Source organism: Stegodyphus dumicola, chromosome 5, assembly GCF_044657685.1.
Source record: "Stegodyphus dumicola isolate Sdum_Otavi_A_Nest chromosome 5, ASM4465768v1".
Lineage (NCBI taxonomy): Eukaryota > Metazoa > Arthropoda > Arachnida > Araneae > Eresidae > Stegodyphus > Stegodyphus dumicola.
This window is the reverse complement of record NC_140772.1, coordinates 104,518,994-104,539,516: the sequence shown is the minus strand read 5'-3', so window position 1 is coordinate 104,539,516 and position 20,523 is coordinate 104,518,994. Positions and strand designations below refer to the sequence as shown.

Genomic DNA, 20,523 nt, shown 5'->3' with positions numbered 1-20,523 from the left:
TTAATCAAATAAGCCCGTACTTCAATAAGAACTACAAATGCCGCATTTTTCATTTAAATTCAAAGCAATTTAAAATTCAATTTTCAAGAAATCACAAACATCATGCTCTACTAACAAAACAAAAATATTTTTTCTTATAACTTCGGTTCTTTTTTTTTCTTACTCCATTCTCATTCATTAATTGGAATGATGCGGATGATATGGGGGGCTGAAGGGGCACAAAAACTTTCATGGGGCGCATGTGCGGAAGCATCTGCCAACCACAGCTTCTTGCGCCCATCGAGTGTGGGAAGAAGTTACGCGCACGGACTTTTAGCGCATGCTTCGGACCTCTCTTGTTTTCAAAAGGGCGGTGCAAAGATTCAGAAAGGTATAAAAACACTTTTCGTTCACCAGCCAACCACATAACAAGAGCCCTCGTCCAAAAACGATTACAAAGAATCACTTCTTTCAAGAAGAATCCCCATCCAGCATCAGCCTCAGCTACAGGTAGGTTTAAAATAATTGGTTTTAAATCTAATCTTTGTCGAATCTAATCCCGAAGAATCTAATCTTTGTTGCGTTGTTTAGAGAATTTGTTTTAATGAACTCCTAATTTCAATAATCTAGTTTTAAACTGAAAAGTTTCACTATTTTGCTGCGAATTTATAAGCTGTTGTCCTAAGCACTGAAGGTTAATTTATTTCTACCAAAGGTTTTTATGTTGCGTGAAAACACTCGATATAAACAAATTTCGTGCAGTCAATGATTTGGTGGTCTATAATTTTTTTACTGAGTCTTAAATTCAAGTCAATAATTTTAAATCGTCATTGCATTAGTTATAATCGGATTGTTTTGTGCATATTTTATTATTTTATCATAATTTAATTTGCTAAGGTATGCTGTAGGAAATAGCGTAATCGTTTCTCAGTATGGTCGGAGGATATAGAGCATTATTTTTAATAGTTTCATGAATAAAATTCTGCCTTTTTGATTAAAGCCTAGAGAAAAAAAGCCATAAAATTGATCTTTTATAATATTCTATTAGAAATATTGACGTACCTAGAGGTTTAATCTGATTTCTTTTGCAAACGCATTGGGTTTTACATAACAAGCATACCCCTATAAACAGTAAATGAAAAATTCCTTGAATTCCTTTCTATTAAATAAATCCAAATCTAAAAAATAGCTATTTATGAGAAATAAAAATTCCATATATGAAATAAAAAATCGTCAATGTGCATGCAGCTTTTCATTCTAAGCTCATGTATTTACAGACTTCGAAGATCTTAAGTACTTAAGTCTGATTTAATTCTTGGGCATATCCTCTAGTTACAAGGCAAAATGTTATGATGTTTCCAATAAAGGCTAATTAAAAACTACACAAATAAAAGCGATGAAGGAAAATTCAGACTCCGATTTTAAAGGAACCAGCAGTAAAACAGTAATTTTTGTTTATTTTTAACATGGAACAAATAATCCAAACCATTAAAAACATACAATTTCTTTGTTTCTCCACACGTGTGGAATAGAAAATGAATTTCTCAAAGAGTTATTCTGCGACTCTACAATGAAATTGAACAGGTAATCACGGTTTAATTCAGTAGGATAGGAAAAGGATTTTCCTTACAAATGAGTTCATTTCCTATTCTAATGTTTTGCTTCATTTTTTTTTTCTCAGCATTAAATGTCATATCAGAACTGCTTGTTCTATAAAAAGAGGGCATTAACACTGAATTATGAAAATGTCTGACTTTAATCTATTTTTTTTAATATTTTTAAAATTTCGTTTATTTATTTTTTATATTACCCTACCCGATCGGAGTTAGTTGTTAGTGGATCCGACTTCGACATTACAGGCCTAATTTGTATAGCGCGCGTTTTTCTCTCGTTTCGAATGCCTTTTCTCTCTACCTTTGAGAGTGCAGTATCGGTTCCTTTATAGCTAATTCATTTTGATTGACTAATAATTTTGATTGACTTTCGTGATACTAAGAAGATGAAGGTCTAATAGATCTGATCATTTTCTGGAAAATGCCCAGTTGATAACCAGTATGGCATTGGGAGATTATTGCGTATGAACAACCACTGAGAGAACAAAACTCATTTGCATCGTGCTAACTGTAGAAGTCTGAGAGCTTTAACGCTATAAAACATGAATTAGAATTTTTTTATAGTCAGATTTCATGGGCCATAAAGGCAAGTAAGACAAATTCTTACTTAAATCTGATAACGCGTGAAAATATATGATAGGTTTCTTATGATAATAGAAAAATGCCATTAAGGAATGAATTGTATGCTTTAGGTTACTTTAAAAATTAAAAGTGTTTATTTCAAAAAAAAGAATGGCAGTGAAAAGGATTTATTCAACAGAAATGCCACACTAGTGGTTGAATTGTTAAGGCCGCTAAATCTCGGAAGTTCGATTCGGGTTCGATCCCAGGGGAACGGGGAAACTGCATTGTTGATATTAGTTGTTTCCCCCATCTATAACGTGAATATGAGTTTTCTTTAGAATGTCCTCTGCGAAGGCATACTTCCTCTCGGCAGATAGTCTTCTCGCGATTATCCATTCAACAGAGAATCGTCAGCAAGTTTTCGAAAGAAACACCTTTTTTATATGCAGTAGTGGAAGCATAGGGTTAAATATCCTTCTATAAACTATATTTGGATTATAAAATGTTCTTTTAATGCTTACGGGGGACCAAGAGTATAGTTTGAGACCTGAATGCATTTCATGTTGAACTGGAAATGATCACTATTATTGCACGATATACCGCAATTTTCATACATATTCAGTGATATTTATGCAGTTAAAGAATATACATATACTAGTTAGAAAATGCTTTTAATAATTATTAACAATACTTAAAATCTCATTGTTTTAAAAGTCATGATTTTGAGCTCAAATTAAGTTTTAAAGGAAAGTTTTAAGTTTTAAATGAAAATTTATTAATAAATTATTTATTAATGCTTTAAATCTTATTATTTTAGAAATTATTAATTTGAGTCAGTATTAAATTTCAAAGGAAATATATTATTGAATGAAATTAATAATTTTATAACGCAATTCCCAAACCTTATTTCATGGCATTCAGTTAAAATGAAGAAATTAGGGTGGAAGAAAGTTGCTATCAGAAATATAATATTTTCCAATGTTCATTCGTTAATATTAGAATGCTTTATTATTTGTTTCAAAGTCTTTGCTTTTTCTAAATCCTTGTTATAAGTTAAAAATTAGTAACTCTTTCGAATTTTTCTAGTTCTTTTATCCAGCATTGTTTATCTCTAACTATAGGTAAATAACATGTAAAATTCAAAGCATAAATAATTTTATTTATTATTAAAATTTATAAAAGTACAAATTTAAGAAAACTTAAAACTTAAAGTCCCATTGCAACTTGAAAAGCGCAAGTTCAGAACTGAAATACAATTTATAGTTACTTCAAAACTACTAAAGTGAAAGAAGAAGCTGCCATATAATTCTCTCAAAAACTTAATTTCTTTGTCGTAATTTGAAGTGGACTCATCATTTGAAAGCACTGATTCTCTTTAAATTAATTGTTTCTTTCGATTAGGCGCGGTTACAAAAATGTAGATATTGTTTGCAACAGAATGAACTTCCCTTATATCCTTATGCACCTGAACAGTAAAAATCTACTTTGCTATAACGTTGCTACGTTACTATAAAAGAAGGAGCCTGAGATCCTTCATTAATATGTTTCTCAGCAATACGATAATTCCTCATCAAGAACATTCAGACAGCCAGTCATAGGTCTTATCCCCGATGCGTTTGTCAGCACACTTTGAATTCCGAGGTTGACCAGCATCTTCTTCAAAACTCAAAACAGGCGTTCTAAATGTTGAATGTAGAATAAAGAGAGTTACGTTGAATGTAGAATAAACAAACACCTGCTTAAAGAGCATAAGATAAATGCTTATTTATTTGGTTGTAGAAAATAACACTTTGTCTTTCAACTGACTGTTAACGAAAATTCGTAAAAATTAGAAATCCTCGATTTTACAGGTGAACCAAGTGTTAAACTTAGCTCAGAATGTAAGAATGAGTTTGTAGAGTCATTAGGGTTTTTGAAGAAGGAAACATGAAAAATGAGGAATGCCCTCGCCAGGACACGAACCTGGACCTCTTGAATACGCGTCGAATGTACTACCATTACAACACGAAGGCATGCAGAAAGGAAGGAGAAAACACCTTATATACTCCCCCCTTATAAAGGCTGACTGGGGGATTAGGGGACCCAGTCGCCAAATCCTGGTGGGGAAGAATTCCATCCACCACCCTTTCTTTAGATAGGGCGCCACCGTTAAGCCATTAAGGTTTTTAAGTAGGAAAGACGAAAGTTGAGCAATATCCTCGTCGGGACTCGAACTTGGACCTCTCGAATACAAGCTGAATGTGCTACCGTTATACCACGCTGACATGCAGAAATTAGAGAGAATATACCTTATAAGTTTGCTTAAATTTTATGGTATGGTATTCACTCAAAGGATAAAATACAGTATCTAATAAATGATCCTTCGAGTTATTCCTAATTCTAATCCCAACTCGTCTTTCTAATTTCCCAGTTGAATGATGGACGGGAGAAATCATTCGACCTAGATAATCTCATTTGGCACTTCTTGAGCCATTTGATTGCTATTCAGGAATTGAGCGGGATGGTGATTTTTATTATCTTAAGGATACTGGTCACTTTGCGAGAAAACGAAATCTTAAGAAGACTATAAATAATCTAGATAAAATGTGTGCAAGTTAGAATCAGATTTCATATGAACGCTTCCTGAATTGTACACGGCTTCAACTGTTTGCGATACTCCAGCTTAGGATCCATGCAACCGTGTTGTCTTGGTCACACTTGTATGATTTTGAGAATGTCAAATTTCAGAAATGGGGTTAGCAATATCAGGTATTATGCTCCAACTCACCATGGTTCAGCTGTAATACGATTTAGGAAACTGGAACACATCTTCGGATGTCTTGACGAGAGAGATTAAGATATCGATTGAAAAATCTACTTTTGTTAAGATACGAGCAGAAGCTGGTACATAAATTAATAAACAAGTCTCGTAAAAATCTCATACCATCTGTCGTGTAATAATTGTTTGAATCCTTGCGTCTGCAGTCAACTGATTACCAGAAACAGATTACCAGAAACTTTACATTATTCCCCGGGTTTTTAATTTATATTAATCTACCTCAGCAATTATCATCTACCAAGTTTGAAAGGTTTTGTTGTTCTGCAATGCATATCCACATGCCATATAACATCCACATGTCCTTGCGAATAGATATCTCTTAGAAATGTTCCCCTTCGACAACTTATAAGATGTTTATCTTTCAAGCTGAACTAATACAACGAATTAAAAAAATGCACATATTTCGTAATAATTTACATCTTCACTTTCGTTTTACTTCCTTGTACGAAACAAAAAAGATACTGTAATTTCGAAAACGTTTGGTAATCAGATTTCAATGGAAACATTCATTTTGATCGGTCTTGAATCCAATTTGAATGTTTTTCCCTCCTGACGTCTGTAAGCACGGACAGAATAAAGGACTCTTTATGACTTTTTATTCTAAAATGGATTGTAAAATGAATTCAAAATGGATTAAAAATTAATTTTTTCCTGACATTTGTATGTGAAATCTCGAATAACTCAAAAACGATTAGCCGTAGAACGTTGAAATTTTTATGGCACTGCTATGATATCTAGTTATACATCTCTTTTTTATTACAATCGGCAGCTCCAAAAGTATGTATATGTATCCACTACGCTTACCCGGCTTAAAAGTTCTTATCCAGCGTTTATTTTCATAATCGCTGGTTTTAATCATATATTTCCAGTTACAGAACTGTTTTAAATGGTGAAAATATTCATATTTTGCAATGTCAAATTTAAAAAAGTAATTGTGGATAAATAACGAACTCTAACTTTAATGAGGTCTTCCGGTTTCTATACGTATATTTGGGAAAATTTTCAACTCATTATGAAAAAATTAAAACTCAAGAAGTTTGATTCAAAATTTAGCCCAGACATTTAATTTAAAAATTTGTCCGAAATATTTAATTCCAGCTTTTGATATCATTTTGAGATTGCCTTGAGAGATTGATTAAATTAAATTAGAATAGTTCGAAGAAATAAGTTTGAATAAAATGCAGAAAAAAATGTCTAATTTCATAGATTGCATATGAAAGTCATGTGGTGTCAACATCAGTTTTTTTACATCTAATTGACGGAATCTAATTTGTGGAATTTAAAGTATACTTAACTCACAATTTTTGGAAATATCTGTAGCAATGTTATAACTTAAAAAGGTTTTCTCTGAGACGTGTGTTACTTACCTCGATAATACGCGCCATCTAAAAAAGAACTTTTATAAAATATGAAAATAATTTACGCTTTCAAGCTGGAATGGTGCGTTATATATTTCAATAATTTGAAAATATTGTGCCAATTCTTCTTTTTAACTAGGAGTTTAATTTTGAGTTGAACTCTATGCTGTCTTTCCTTGCTAAAGTCACAATATTCGCTCAAGCCAGAAATTTATGAAATTTTAAAAACCGGAGTTAACATTAACTGTGGTATATTGTCGCTGTTACTTAGGTATATTGTTGCCGCTTCCATAAACGCCAGATATTAATAGTACCATAGTACCTGAGGTATTTGGTAATTGTCTAGATGGACCAACTGTTAGCTTTTCAATAGAACCTTGCTGTGTACATATCCGTAAGTTCAGCTATAGACAAAGCAGCCTTATCTTTGTAATAATTTTTGCAACAATTTTTATTACTACAACTAATAGTAATAGTTTTTATACGTCGTCGTTTTAGTTCATGTTGAAATTTTCAGATGTAAAGCATCAAGTGTCGGGTAATAAATGTTATTTGGATTTTAATTTGACTTGCGTTTTGCGTTGACAATTAATTAATTGTTAAGGACGATAACACACCAACATGTTAAGTTAATTCTCTATGTTAGCCGTTAGATAGAATACCACTTAAGTTAATTTCTCTCCACAGAGTTATAACCTTATAAGATTCCAGCTAAATTGGATGTCTTTCGCAACTAGAATACTTGAGAAGTCTGTAGCGATTAAACGCTTACCTCTAAGGCTGTAAGAAGAAGTCCAAAGAAGGGTTAGATTACCCTTTAATTTTACTAAGAATATTTACAGTTGACCCTTCTCTAGCTTACAGGAAGCCTCCACTTGGGCTAAAACTTAAGATAGAAAATGAGAACCTTATCTAATGCTAACTAACTAAAAACTAGCCGAAGCTGGACAGTAATAACTAACAGAGTTGGCCCTTATTTAAAGTTCACCGACGAAAACTAGCAGACACGTAACAATACGCCCGAACGTAGTAAGATTTGGCTTAAAGCAAATACATGGCCAGAAGGCCGAACACTCTGTACTAAGAACTTCTAAGCTCTTTTACGGAAGTGAGGGAGATTTCCTTTTGTTCTACCTCATTTACATAAAACCCGATCCTGAAAACTCATTCTGGTAGGGAATTGCGGGTGGGAAACAAGAGAATAAAGGGAAGATGTTCAAAATTTAAAATAACTATTAGGAAATTAAAATAACCCTTGCAACCTTTATTCTCAAAATAGCTCTAACCTTCCGCAAAATTCAAAATGGGTCGTTTAATTTATGTTAAATTAAAATGCTCCTAATTTCGTTCTATCTAAAGACATTTTTATGTATTAATAGCTGAAATTTATTACTGAAAAAGTTTGAATTAAGGTTCTTGTAGGTGGAATCCACGAAATGCAGAGAATTTCTTTCAAGAAATACAGTTAAACTCATGATAAACAATATTAAAGAGTGGTCTAATATATATTTCCAGAAATTTTCAGAGATCCAGCAAGCTTTCAAAGGAGAATGTACTCGAATCACAGATCTTTGTCTTGATAGCTGGACGTACTAAGCAAATACAATACTGTAGTATACGCGGGAGGAGGTGATAAATCCCTAGAAATGAGCTTATTTTTAAAATCAGCATTTATACATTTGATAGATGATTTATTTCCATTATTAACCATACTAAGTATCTATCAGAAATGATCAATTAATTTATAGTTACGTTTTCTACATTATTAGAGCTGTCTGACGAAATTTAAGTAGCGTTTTAGAAATTGCTTTACTTTTTTTGCTTTTCTTAAAAGTAAGGATTTTTGACCCGCTACCTGTTAAAATAAACCCCATAGAAAAAAAAAAAACGAAACTAGTTATTGTACTCATCTGATTTTTTTACTTGCCTAAAATAATTGAAAATTTATGAGTTTATTAGGAACTATTCATTTTTTTATATGACTTAAATCTTCAATTGAATTTCAAAACATTTTTCGATGGTTGCATTAAGTTACACTACTTCTATCTGAACTCTATTTTTTGAGGAACGGAGTAATTTAAATGCAATAAATTACTAACTGAAATCTTTTTTTATTCCAAGTATTACGTCTAAGTGATATAATTTAAAATACATTTAAATTTAAATATCTAATTGATATTTTTTTCTGAAAATGATCAATCATCGTAATTAATAAAAACATTATAGCACTGTATATTATCCTTCATCTCTTTCTTCATATATAAAAAATAATAAAACTACAACATCAGTACTAGTTACAAAATCAATAAAGGTGGAAGGATCTAATTTTATGGTCTGATATTTTCGAATTTATCTGTTGTTAACAATGAGTAAGGTGTTAATTTAAATTTATCTTTTCTTATATATAAAAAATGTTCTTGTGAACATGATATTAATGGATTACTTATAACAAAAACGAATTTGTTTTGTTTGCTTTAATACTGCAAAGCCAGCATAGCGCTGAAATTGTTTCCACCCTTTAAATAAAAAACTTCTTATGTATATTGAAAGAGTTGAAACATAAAACAATTTCAAGGAAAATTACAGGTTATGATGGTTCAAATAATTGTGATACCTTTATTGGCACATTCTGATTATTCGCATCCCCATAAAAAATTCTAACACATTGCCCACTTCCTGTGTTGGAGAGTAAACTGTCCTTCACCAACTATGTATTAAGTTATATTCTGTTCAGAAATATTAAAAACAAGAAGCCCATCTTGAGAGAAAAGAAATTTTATGTAAAATAAATAAATAAATAAATAAAAATAAAAGTAAAAATAAATAAATAAAAATCTATATGACCAATATTTATATTTTTACAGCCTTACTATACTGTTTAGATAAATATGAAGCGTGAAAAACCCACGTGTGCATGCTGTACACGTATATTAAAACATATGTATGGTAAACGCCTGCGAGTTTGGCTGTTGTAGCGCGTATATATCATGGAGGTAAGGTGTAAACTAACGCTACTACTCCATGGTGTATATTCGAAAGTACATCACAGTACAGCAGATCTGCCATATGTGGGAATAGGAGAACAGATAATCAGAAAGAACTTATTTTTTCAATTTACTAATATGTGTACAAAGTACGTGTGTATGTGCTATGTAAATAGTGCAAATAAATACTAGGATATTAAATCTGGACTAATTTAAGTTTAATAAAATGCATAAGCTCAAACTTCTAGACATACAAATAAGGCAGTGTTAATTCTAATTTAGTCTTCTTGCTCCTGTACTGGCTTTTTATACTTCTTTCAGTACATACTTTTAGTAAGTTTCATTACAAATTAATTTTTGCTTTTAAAACTCCTTCGTATTCTTTCACGCTAATTTGCAACTTTAATTGAATAAACAGTTCTTTTTCCTGAGAGCACAGCAAGAATGAAGAATAAAAGTTACAGAGTCTATTTCCTTAACGTGAATACATGCTATCACTTACTTATTATGAGCTGAAAAATAGCAACAAAAATATTTTTTCTTGGATTATTTGGTTACTTTAAACGCATTACTATAAAGTTCGCAATTCGGATCGCCCGAAATAAAAAAAATATAATGTCTAAATAATTTATAAATTACAGTAAGTAATATTACATGATACATTGGGCAAAAAGAAGAGAAACTGAAAGTTCTAAATAAAATTAAAAGCAGCACTAGAGTTAAAATACCTAGATAAAAATTGGATTTGATGCTGTTTTTTCTTGTATTAAATATTGGTAGTCATATATACCTTCTGAAGGAAACAGCAGCTATTATAGGCAAATTCCTTACAGAATACATACTTTTAAATAATTCATGGCGCTATTTTATTTTGGCTTATTTTCGATAGCCTACAGACAAAAGCTGAAGTAGTATCCTCTCTACTGTGTGGTTTACTTCATGTGTAACGTAATAGTGAGCAAATTTCTCACAGAAGATCTTCCACAAAGCCCGCCTTTCCTCAAGTAGATAGCCCTTGTGTTCTTTGCTTAAATCAGCCAACGATTCTTGTTTTGCATTTTGTATAATTATCTGAAATTTAATGCAACAAACAAGAGCTTTCGTTTTTGAAATTTCTTTTCCTCATTTTTGAAGGACAACTCTGATGATTTTCCTTTTATTTTTGAAATCATGAAAAGAATATTTTTGATAAACTGAAAGACCATCTTAGCTGGTCTATCAGTGGCGATATGGCATTGGCCTGCCTTCAAATTCCAATGAAAAGACTGTAGAGTCATTAGGTTATATCAATACTAGAGACGTGAAAATGAGTATTGGATTCGAACTCTGAACCTCTCGAATACGCGCCGAGTTTGCTTCCAATTACACTCCGAAGGAATGCGAAAAGGAGGGAGAAAATACTTAACTCTACTAAAGGGTGGATGAAGACGAGGGGACCCAATCGCCAAATCCTGGTGGTGATAAATTGTTGTCCACCACCTTTTAGTTCGGGCACAACTTGTAGAGTCATTAGGTTATTTTGAAGCGAAAGACGCAAAAAATGAGCATCTCCTCGCCGAGACTCGAACTCTGGACCTCTCGAATACGCTTCGAGTATGCTACCAATTACACCACGAAGGTATGCGAAAAGGAGACAGAAAAATATCCTATAGTTCCAGACAGAAAAAATATCCTATAATTCCAGCTGCATAAGAGGTTTCGTGAGCCAGTTTCACTAAAAAAATTCCTCTACGAAGGTATCTTTCCCGTTAGCAAGTTAGAAACTTTGTTCTCTTTGTAGTTGAGAATAATATCCCTTTGGAATTCTCACTGATGAACTATATAATGTCTGTATGAATTTTTTTGTTCCCAGTACAGAACTTTATTATAGTATGATCTTTAGCTAGGTTTCTGGCTTCATTTCCGGAGAGAATTTTAACAGCGTATTGCACGCAACAGCAGCTATGAAATCTGTATTTTCGATAAGTTCATTAAGGAATTATCATAAGGGATAATAATTATTAATAAAGGGGCATACTAATTCAGAAGTCAAACAACAAAAATCAGCGTTATATTTTCAAAAGTTTCACAGGACTAGTTTCGATGGTTTTATCGAACCACCATCCTCAACTGCAAAACCGCAAATGAACCAAGATAGGAAATAATGATTAGATAAGATAAAGCCTGGACAAGAATAAGCAAGTGGCGCCATTTTATGTGCTTTATTATTGCTTGGTTCGATAAAACCATCGAAACTAGTCCTGTGAAAATTTTGAAAATATAACGCTGATTTTTGTTGTTTGAATTCTGAATTAGTATTTATTCGGCGTGTTATTGTGTCTTACTTAAAGGGGCATAGTTGTGAAGTCGGGATAGCAAAGAGGCAAATGAAGCTGTGCTTATTCCAGTCTTCCTATTCCCTATTAAACTCTAATACAGGTAAATGACATGCTGTGTTAAAGCCTAGGAACTATGTGCTCAGGCTATATTTTTTTTCCTGCAAGGTTTTGTCTCATTACTCTACTTTTCTTATTCAATTTACGTTTCGTATTGACACTGCTGATTTCGGACGCTTTCGGAAATTTATTTTTGTAAATTTTCCTTTCTGTTCGTAAATTCTATTTTTTTTCTGTCAGAAAATGGCAGTTTTGTTATTTCAAACAACGTGTTTATAATATAGGAAAAAATAGGGATAATAATTGTCCCGAGTGAATCATAATTTAGCACATTCGGAAAGTTACTCAAGATGATCAAAATTACTCAATATATCCTTTTCGAAAATAGATCTATCGGACTAAATACGACCTCTGTACCTATCCATTTGCTTAAATGGGATTTATTAAGGGCTTTTTACTTTATTTCTTTAATTACTGAAGATAATTACATTTAATAAAAGAGTATAAAGCTAAACAGCTTTGGGCTATTTATCAGTAACTGATTATAGCAACTTTACTGTATTAAAATTAAGAAGATCTTGAGAGATATAGATCTTCTAGAGGAGGTCTCCAGATTTCATTACATTAACCGAAATATGGAAACTATTTCTTCTTTGTTTTAAAGAAAAACATATTTTATCTTAAAAGCCGAGAATTTCTTTAAAATTAAATCGCTTTAATTTAATTTGTTTAAATTTTTAAAACTAAATTAAATTACAGCAAGTAATTTAATCAACTAATGAATCAACTAAATCAGTTAAAAGACGTCTTAAGAAAAAACATTCGATCATTATGCTTTTGAATATATCGAATTCATTTCATTGCGGAAACAGATGCATTAACATGGTGTTGAAAGCACTAGAAAAAAATTCATTCATTAGATTCTTACAGATTGAAAAATAATCAAAAAACGAGAAAATATCAGCACTTTTTTCTTATAAAAGATTTCTTTTGCATTTACTAAAATGATTTATCTTAATTATTGTAACATCAGTTGGCTTGTTGTTGGACTTAACCTAATTTTTCTTTAGAATTCAGTACAGAGCCGAATACATAAATATACTATTGTCAACGCAAGAGGATAAAACAAAAAATCTCTTACAATCATTCGGCAGCTATTAAAAGCATTTAATTTTGTCTGTAAATCTGATCATAATTTCAGAGGGAATTTAAACAACTTAAATTACGGTTTATTATAGAGGTGGATTAGTTCATTCAAATAAAATTAAAAATACTTTTCTTTTAAATGCAATTACCATTCTAAACGAGTTGAAATCATAACCATATTTCTAAAATACGGCATAAGAGAAACTCGTTTAGGCAAAAATGTTTTCTTTTTACAAAAGTAATTTAATAAAATAATTTTCCTCTTGATCATTTACTGATACAAACGACTCTCCTCGAGGGAAAAGAATTCATTTTCTCTTATTTCTGAAATTCATGTTAACCCATCTATGTCGCCAAAATTACTTTTTGTAAATATTTACTCAAAGTGGAATGTTTATTACAAGTAAAGATTTTTCTAAAACCAGTTCAGAATGATTAATTAGAATTTTAGATCTCACTGCTGTTGATTCCACTGCTGTTTGTTAAAGGTTATGACACTTAAAATTCATCTTAAATACATCGGAATGTTTAAATGGCATAAACGTAGCTGAAGTGAAATATGTAAGTTTAATACATGTGATATATGTGTGTGTACAATACAAGTGTAATGCATGTAATATATATATGTATATATATGTGTGTGTGTGTGTGTACTTAAATTATTGTAAAGTCTGCCTAACTGTCTGCCTAAGAGGAGAGATGTCTTCGTGGAGAACTTTCTAAGGGAAACTGGCTCTGTACACATAGGGAAAACACGAAACGCCCATGCAGTCATCCCGTTCGCGGGATTCAAACCTCGGATCGAACTACCAGTGTTCAGCGACTTTACCGCTCGGCCGCTGGTGGGATTTTTACGAATGTTTAATGAAATGAGTTAGAAAAATGTCAGAACATCTGCATTGTTAAAATTAACTTGTTAATTAAAGAATGATATTGGAAAAATATAATGTTATAATATTTGTGTGCCTCAATGTGACAGTTTTCTTTTCAGCCTTTTATTATTTATAAGAAATTAAAACGATTGTCGTTTTAGCTAAAAATTAAGAAAAATATTGAAAAGCTCTCCAGTGCAAAATGTGTGCTAAAACGCAGTCTCAGACTGGCATAGATTTCCCAAACTACCAGTTTGGAATGCGAACTATCTGTCATATGTGCTTCTTTCTTCAAGGCAAACAAAAGAACGCGCAAAACTTTTTACTTTTCTTTCCGTAGCTCTTTACCAAATTTTTGATGACTTCAAGTGCTTCACTTATTATAAAACATATTTTTTATTCCTTCATTATAATTTTCTAATAAAATTTTGATTATTGAAATAATAACTTTTCGAAACAGCTTTCCATCTACAATTTGCTTAAAGAATACAAGTTTGTTAGAATTACAAGTGCCAGTCATGTAAAAAAGTGTTCAAAATTTATTGGTTTATTTAATTTTAATTTCTAACTACTAATAATTTTGTCATTTCGTTTATTAGGTATCAAAAGAAATACAGCATATAAAAGCAATGCACCAATAAGGAGTTATCCCAATGGGGCGAAAATTGGTAGATATGATATACATATATCGGAAATGAAACACTATCAGTATCATAGGATTTGAATGAATTGTTCAAAAAATACAGCTACAACAGCAAACCAAAATCGGTAATTCATTATCCCCCCTATGGCCCTTATGCAAGTTGTAACAAGCATTGGCTAGTAGAATTGGCCGATTTCCTTCTGAGAGTTTGCTTGTCATGCACGTACCAGCTGGCGAGTGAGATCGGCGCGATCCAAGAATGGTCTAGATGCCTGCTCATCAGAGTTCAAACGTGCTTTGTTTGAGGAGAGATCTGGCGATCATGCCTGCCAGGTAATTTGCTGGAGAAATACGAAGACAAGCAGTAGAAAGGTGAGCCATGTACGGGCGACGTAAGCCTAGGGGCTCGTAAAAGGCAGGCGATACTATGAGGAGTAGAATCATACAGAAACACTGCCATATTATGAGGATATCATGGATAGATAAAAAACAAAGCGAGTCGGCTATCAAATGAAATTGTACCCCATACCATAACTGCCTGTCTGGTTGAGAGGATAGTTAGGTGAGAGGATAGTCGGACGATAGTCAGGTGAGTATTCCACTATTGACCTAGAGATCTCCAGACACTTCTTCCCTTATCATCGAGACTCATTTTGAAGCAGGACTCATTGCTGAAAACAAATCTAGACCGGTTCTTGAGATTCCAAATCGAATGCGTTTGGTACCACTGCAAATGTGTCTGGAGGTGTGCAACAGTGAGGAGCTATGGGACCTCAGCCTACGTTCCGTTTGAGTCGCCTATCAATCATCGCTGAAGTCACTGATGTTCCGATTACAAATCGGATCGTTGATGGGATGCATCAGGGGCTGTAAGCTCCGATCTAGCGATTACTCTGTCATGACGCTCTGTTGTCGCTCCTGTCAACAGATATTTTGTTGACACTCTGTAAGGCCATGGTTTACTCATTCCTGCCACCAACGTTAAGTAGTAGAATCACCCAAATGTCTAGCGATCCTGCGACTTGACAACCTTGCTTACTTTAGTGCATTAAGCGACATCTGCTCATACTGTTCGCGAACCCGCCTGTGAGGTACTGTTACAATTCACGTGGGTCTACGTAACCGCATTCGCATGTAAGTTATACCTTAGCATTGGAATGCTCTCTGTTTTATACACCATCCGGATGCTCCACTGCAATGCGCTTGGAGCTCCAGCTAGTCAGTCATTGGTTCCAAAAGTTAATAATCTGCATATTCTATCGTAAGGTCCATGCATATGCAAATCCTTCTTGGTGCGTTGTTTTTTATGGTATAGACAGAGTGTATAATTACTTCAAATGTGTCCTTAAATTACCTACTAAATTATGTTTAAACATTTTGCCATATATCAAGTAAACATTTTCACTTCTCCTTATGATATTAAACTGCAGTTTGCTTTTCTCATGAAACTTACTATAAACCTTCTTGGATATCTGGTTTTCGTTCATTCTCCATTTGAATGAATGATCTTGTCAAATCGGGAAAAATGTAAAAAAATCATCCTTAACACTTGCATTTAATTAAGCTCCTAATTTGTTTTAAGACTGGAATAAATTATAAAAATATATGTCATTGACTAGCAAAAAATAGCAATTGATGTAAAAAAAAAACTATTCATCTATTAAATTTCTCACCACCTTAATTCATAACACAAATATCAGGTAGAAAGAATGCGTCGACTGAAGCGTCATGTACGGCACGGGGACAGTTAACGTCGAGTAAAAGAGAAACGTAAAACATCTAATGAAAAGGGAGATAATTTTCAAGCACTAGAATTTTAAATGTATAAAACAAAAATATATTACGGATAAATTTAAATAAATAAAAACAAAACTTTTCCCTATTACATTTGCCATGTTATAAGTGTTCTTCAGTCACATGCAGCCAGTGGCGGCTATTGTATTGCATAACACGTCTCATCATAAGCAGAAATCTTAAAAATTGTTCCTGAGAAAAATTTTGAGTGTTAGACATTTTTCTATTTTGAATATTATTACATCCACTACAATCATTTTCTCGATGACACTGATAGAATATATGTTTTCTATGAATAATTATATACATTTCACTTTCCTTTTACCTTTTATCGAATAAGCAAGAGATGACTTACGCTGCTGAGAAATGTTCAAATGCTGTGATTGATGACAGTATGATATGACGATGGATTATGCACTGAACTCGTTATTTGGATATATCAGAAAGATTACAACCATTAAGGGAAGTGGTTGTTTTTGAAAACCATTAAAACACCATTAAGAAAAGAAAAACAACTTGCATAGAGAAGGCTCGCAGCTTCAAATCCTGTAAACTTTGATTTCAAGAGGCAGTCGTATTACAAAGCAAAAACGTTGAAGTTATAATGTTCAAAAGAGGTCGTTGAAGATTGATGATTGATCTAACGAATACCTTGACTTCTAAGACTTGAGTACATTCTTTTTATTTCATTCGCTGAAAAGATATTGCTCGTAAGTTTAAGTTGTGAGTAGAATAAATGTTATTTTTGCCATGCTTAAGTGAAATGTATTTTTGTAACATGTTAATCATTCATGTTCAATAATAGTTTAAAAATACTAAACTTTGTTCTCAGTTGCATTCATTCATCAGTTTTGACTGGATCAACACATTACAATCTCGGGTTTATTAAACATCACCTTCAACACTTTTATTGTTCTATATAATTATTGGAAGTGCGCGGATCGGATGTAAATCACCGGAACTTTTAGTGCATCTGCATAAATCTCTAAAAAATCGTTGCAGCGAGAAGTTGATCGTTACACGAGTTTCAAGATTTCGTATGCATTCGGTTTTAAGAAAAATCGAACTATAAATTTTCTTAAACAATTGTTAACATAATGCACAAAATATCTGTAAATGGAAACAATTTACAATCCGACCTTCATATTCAGATTCTAGTATAACAGCAGTTATACTAACGATTCTAAAAGCCCTGCTAGTTTAAGAATTAATCTTCATAAATTCAAGATACATAAAATTCAGAACATAAAATTATATAATTAAAATGAGCTATTATGAAAAGCACAGCAAGATTGCTAGGTTGAAAAACGCACTTGTTACGATGTTCTTTCATCATAAATTAATATCTCAAAAGTTTTGCACATATTTAATAAAAATATTATTCAATACGTAACTGCTTAATTTTTGCAGTTGCCTGCGTATAAAGCTTTAAACAAATATTTCCCACAAACGCAGTGGCAAAATGTTTCATTTTCTTTCAGAACTCGGCATTTTCATAGATAAAACAGAAGCATATCTTTTTGAAATATTAAAAAAAGCAGATTTGGGGGAGGGGGTTGCGTAGTGTTTATGGTCTAATTTCATTAATACGATTTTCATAATTCTAGTTTCTGACTTGCATTTCTTCCAATCAGATAAATAGACGAGACGATTTTTGAAGTAGATATTTAAAAATTTCCTTTCCCCACCCGAAATCAACGAATAGCTTAAATTCTGTTGCAAATTTATATTGATTAGATATATTACTAAAAAAAGATAAAATAAAAAAGATCAAATAAAGATTTTGCCTATTAAGGAATGGCGTTTATTTTAAATTACTCAGCTTGTTAAGAGTTACAGATTAGTTAAATTCAAAGGATAAAAGCTCTCACTTACCAAACGGCCATGTTTCGAAAACTGGGGAATGTAAATACATTTATGTTTCGCGCACTTGCAATATTTAAACAAGCGGCTTAAATGATAAGCGAGTAAACACCCTACTATTTAATAGTTAGAACTGATTGTGGCTACCTGCCAAGTAGAGAAGTAGTAAAGACTGTTTCTCGGATCTACATATTATCGTTTTCCACTATAACATAGTCTTACACGATAATATAATGTAATGTAAAGTAATAGTTCAAAAGTTTTGGAAAGACTTTGATAAAAGCGTTTCTAGCAACAATCAATATATGTATATAAGAGACACTTATCCATATTTTCTGACACATCATTGCCGTAAGAAATATTTGGAATTTGCTTCAGTAAATACGAAAACATCCTTATTTACGTTTTTAAACAAATTTATTGACTATTTTGATAGAAAGGATATGTAATTTCATTCTAAACCAATGCTTTTTTATACAGTGAGAATTTGTTTAAGTTCTTTGGGTAAAAGTTCTGTTACCTAAACTTTAAACTTCTAGGCGTTATTAAAGCGCATTTACTGAACGCAGAGATTATTCGCTTACGTGTCAAAAAAAAAAAAAAAAAAAAAAAGCTTTCTGATTTTATATTACGTTTTTTTAAAGTTTTGTGTATTACCTTTATTTAACTTATCTCTCATATTAATTATTAAATATCATGTTCTTGGCATTTAAACCAAAAATTCAATTCAACAGCAATATCAAAAATAATTTTAAAATGGGCATATCCTTAGAATTTCCGATTCACAGTTGGCGCGCTGGAAATATTTTTTTTTTTTTTTTAAGCATTATTGCTGTTGCTCGCTTTGAAATCGTTGAGTTTGTTATCAAAAATTTGTTAAAAATGTTACAAAATAGGAAATTGATAATAAAACAAATTCCAAATTAGGGCTTACAGATGCTCATAGGATTACGTTATTCAAAAATGGATGGCTGTAGGTACCGTTGTTTTATCACAATACGAGAAACATGCATACATTTATGCAGATTCCTCATTATTTAATTTCTTTAAATATAACACAGGGCGGTAATATTTGGTGGCAACAATTTGAAAAGTGAAACAGACATAAAAAGATTTCGACACAAAATGCCAAAACAAAATTAATAGCCCCTCTGGGTTAACGCCTTTGGGGCTAAGAAACTTATTATGCTGCTGCATAGCACAGACACCTAGTATCATTTTACGTCTCTAAAGTATCATTTACGTATGAAAATGGTATTGGATTTTAAATGAATCCTTTCTTTGGTAAACGACAAATACATTTTATAACCGCACTAAACGCACATACCATTAGCTCATTCTAAAAGCTGTTTTTTTAGACTTCCAAAAAACAAAACCACAATTGTCAATGACGATAATATATGAAGTAAATAAAATAAATGAAAGAGTATATAAAATACAAACTACACGTCATCTGAAACCTAGCATGGATTTCTCAACTAGAAAAAGCCCGAAATTCACCGAAATAGTTTGTAGAGTCCACTTGTCTAACTGTTAAGTGAGCATCCTCCGTGTAGTAAATTCTGGTAGAAACTATACAGGAGAAGCGTTAAAAGTACCCTTTATTAAACTCTTTAAAATTTATTATGCGTCAACTCGACGCTAGCATACTACGCCTTCCTTGAGCGGTAACTGAAATCACAGAACTAAACTAAAAATTCGAAGATGTTCACAAGTAGTAGAACTAAACTACAGGGCTCGGATATACCTGTTTCATAAACCCGCGTCGAAACTACAGGCAGCAACGTAAATGCAGTTAAGCCACGTAAACCAGCAATAATTCCGGGAGTAGAAGTTCACGCTACTGAGGTAATAGCAATAGCCTAACTCTCTCTAACTTTTTCTTCTGGAACCTGGTATTTAAACATTTTCTCGTCCAAGTAGAACTTGCATTCTTTCACGTGCACTACCAAATTTAAATATTTTGGTATGGAGAATTAGGGGAATGAAGGCTTATAGGATTTTAAAATTAAACTTGTTATAGTTAAAATAAATATAAATCCCTACAAATTATCCAATCAGTAGGAATATGAGAGATGTATTCCCAGTGGTTGAGTTGTCAGTGCACTATTCCTGAATTTAGATTATCATTCGTTAGTCAAACTCCCTTAATTTGTACTTTTTGATGGTACCTCGTTTGATATAAATTTAGTAATACATTGACAGTAAAAAAAAGTTTGAAATTTAAAAAAAAAATATTTTACAAGGTGGATTTTAGTAAATTCTAATATAACAATAAATGTAACAGAAATAATAATAATATGAAAATTAATGTAACAGTAATAATCATTAATTATATCACTAATGATTAGAAATGAGTTCTTGACAGTTACGTTCTAAATTAGAATTTTAAGCATCTTCCGATGCTTCCTTATGAAGAAATGAGAAAAGGTATTTCGTTGTTGAATAGGCAACCGAATTAAGCTATAAAAAGTGGCAAACGTGATTGCTTAATCTGGTAAAGTTCAAACTTGG

The 20,523-nt window shown here is 32.2% G+C and overlaps 1 protein-coding gene across 1 annotated transcript in view; it reads left to right on the top strand.

Moving 5' to 3' along the window:
* Positions 1–333: 333 nt before the first annotated feature.
* The window catches only part of LOC118187683 (RYamide neuropeptides-like), a 96,449-nt gene continuing 76,259 nt past the window's right edge, over positions 334–20,523 (top strand). Inside the window, exon 1 of the mRNA XM_035357955.2 lies at positions 334–489. The gene's annotated coding sequence lies outside the window, so the exon portion shown is untranslated. The remainder of the gene's footprint in view (positions 490–20,523) is intronic.